At 34.1% G+C, this 3,242-nt stretch overlaps 1 long non-coding RNA gene across 1 annotated transcript in view; it reads right to left on the reverse strand.

Annotated features, from left to right (window-relative positions):
• Window positions 1-1,780: 1,780 nt before the first annotated feature.
• Window positions 1,781-3,242, reverse strand: part of LOC104981269 — a 14,428-nt gene continuing 12,966 nt past the window's right edge. Inside the window, exon 3 of the long non-coding RNA XR_824352.1 lies at window positions 1,781-1,990. This is a non-coding gene — a long non-coding RNA (uncharacterized LOC104981269). The remainder of the gene's footprint in view (window positions 1,991-3,242) is intronic.

A 3,242-nucleotide genomic window follows, 5' to 3' on the forward strand; every position in this document is an offset into this window, starting at 1 on the left:
CTAATTCAGAGTTCACAAATAGAGATGCAGTGCAGAAAAAAATGAGTATAAAAATTTAGGTCATTCACATCCTTCTTAACAGAGTCACTGCAAAAAGATTTTGTTAAAAATTATGGTAAAAGAAGAGGCTTGTATTTGGACAAGAATGGCAAGTTCCTTCCTCGGTTGGCTCAAGTATGTGCTAAAATTCCATCCAAGCGTAAGTATGTTTACCATAGTGGATTCTACAGTCATGCAATTATATAAGGGGTCCGTGGATAAGGACAAGTTTTAAAAAATTATTCAATTTTTTACTTCACTGATAAAAATTATTTTACATAAAATTCTTTGTCATGGATACCTTAATGTTTAAATAATAATGCAAATTTCTATTGATTTTCCTGGTTTCTACTCACAGGGCACAACAGGATAATAATATCTACATCCTTTATACGTCAAATAAAAATTATTCATATGTGGTAATTATTGTAGCTTTTATAACTTGGGGATAGTAGAATAAAATAATAATTTAAAAAATTTTGATCTCTAACATGATGCCTAAATGCTGAATTAGACAAAAGATAACAGAACTCTTACAGTAGCAGATTGTCTTTTAAAGCAATGAAAACAAAATAGACTCAAAATATAGTCTAATACCTCAGCAAAAATGCTTATTAGCTGTAAAAATGATCATTTTAGCATTTTAATTCTTGATCTCTTTCATGCACTGTTATAATAAAAATGGTCTTAGATGATTTCAATATGGCATTTTGACTATTATAATAGTTTTTAATATACCAAAACCAGTAAACTACTTTCATAAAACAAAGGATCAAAATACAATCTTATGAAAACTTGCTTATATAAAATGATCAGCAAGATTTCCTAATAGTTTTGTGTAGTAACTGCTCTATAATAAAAAGCTAACATGATCATAATCATTTGCTTGTATTCTAATGGTCATTATGGGAATTAAATACGGCACATAATCATGGTTACTACAAATTGCCCATAGTAATTCTCTAAGGGGCTCTAAAAATATAGAAGGAAATGTTGATATCACTTAAATGAGATTTTATGTTTAAAAAATTTCTGTCTTTACCTATATGTTTCTGCTTTAATTTTCTAATATTTTCTTTTTGATATCAAAAGAAATCTGTAACTCTCAACCACAACACATAATTTTGCCTAGAAAAATACTATCATTGTACCAAGATAATTTTAAGTAAATAATATCCTTGTGCATAATATAGATACAGCTATTAGGTATATCTTAATATAGATATAGCTTATGTATGCTTATTGATTCCACAATTAATATTTCTTTATTCACATCATTTCCCATTGTTTAATTTTTTGAGTTGCATTTCCATCAAAAACTTCTTTCAACATATGCATTCAACCATATCATATATTTGATTGTGGTTTAATACACTGAATCTATTTTAATTACTACAAGTCCTCCCTACCTATTGCCATTAGTTATTTACTTAATGATGCATGTCAGACAGCACACAAATGTATCCACTATTAAAATGGCTTTTAAAAGTTAGGGCACATCCAATTCTTGGAGAGATTTTATAAAATCAAAATATATGTGTGCTGTGCTTGAAGATGCTTGATTCACCAAGTCTACGATGAGTTCATTGATTTTGGGTTTGGTTATAGATAGGTATTCTTATGGGATTCAAAAGAAGTTATTAGAGTGTTATTTTGCACTTAATAAATATCTGTTGAACTATAGAACTTTGTAGGCCTTCAACTTTTAAAAGTGTTTAAATATAAAAGCACAGTGAGCTTGTTTGGAGGTTCTAGCAGGGGAGCGCAGCTACTCGTATACCCTTGACCGAAGACCGGTCCTCCTCTAGCAGGGATGGTCGTCCTCTTCGACCGAGCGCGCAGCTTCAGGAGGGACGCACATGGAGTGGTGAGGGAGGAAGGGGACACCCGCCTAGCCAGCCAGATCAGCTGAATCAACCCTGGCGATCAATGGGGTGACAGATGTCGCAACCTAAAACACTTGTGAAAGAAATCAAAGAGGACACTAATAGATGGAGAAATATACCATGTTCATGGATTGGAAGAATCAATATAGTGAAAATGAGTATACTACCCAAAGCAATTTATAGATTCAATGCAATCCCTATCAAGCTACCAACAGTATTCTTCACAGAGCTAGAACAAATAATTTCACAATTTGTATGGAAATACAAAAAACCTCGAATAGCCAAAGCGATCTTGAGAAAGAAGAATGGAACTGGAGGAATCAACCTACCTGACTTCAGGCTCTACTACAAAGCCACAGTTATCAAGACAGTATGGTACTGGCACAAAGACAGAAATATAGGTCAATGGAATAAAATAGAAAGCCCAGAGATAAATCCACGCACATATGGACACCTTGTCTTTGACAAAGGAGGCAAGAATATACAATGGATTAAAGACAATCTCTTTAACAAGTGGTGCTGGGAAATCTGGTCAACCACTTGTAAAAGAATGAAACTAGACCACTTTCTAACACCATACACAAAAATAAACTCAAAATGGATTAAAGATCTCAATGTAAGACCAGAAACTATAAAACTCCTAGAGGAGAACATAGGCAAAACACTCTCTGACATACATCACAGCAGGATCCTCTATGACCCACCTCCCAGAATAGTGGAAATAAAAGCAAAAATAAACAAATGGGACCTAATTAACCTTAAAAGCTTCTGCACATCAAAGGAAACTATTAGCAAGGTGAAAAGACAGCCTTCAGAATGGGAGAAAATAATAGCAAATGAAGCAACTGACAAACAACTAATCTCAAAAATATACAAGCAACTCCTACAGCTCAACTCCAGAAAAATAAACGACCCAATCAAAAAATGGGCCAAAGAACTAAATAGACATTTCTCCAAAGAAGACATACAGATGGCTAACAAACACATGAAAAGATGCTCAACATCACTCATTATCAGAGAAATGCAAATCAAAACCACTATGAGGTACCATTTCACACCAGTCAGAATGGCTGCGATCCAAAAGTCTACAAATAATAAATGCTGGAGAGGGTGTGGAGAAAAGGGAACCCTCTTACACTGTTGGTGGGAATGCAAACTAGTAAGCCACTATGGAGAACAGTGTGGAGATTCCTTAAAAAACTGGAAATAGAACTGCCTTATGATCCAGCAATCCCACTGCTGGGCATACACACTGAGGAAACCAGAAGGGAAAGAGACACGTGTATCCCAATGTTCATCGCAGCACTGTTTATAATA

Source organism: Bison bison, unplaced genomic scaffold (assembly GCF_000754665.1).
Source record: "Bison bison bison isolate TAMUID 2011002044 unplaced genomic scaffold, Bison_UMD1.0 scf7180017864517, whole genome shotgun sequence".
Classification (NCBI taxonomy): Eukaryota; Metazoa; Chordata; class Mammalia; order Artiodactyla; family Bovidae; genus Bison; species Bison bison.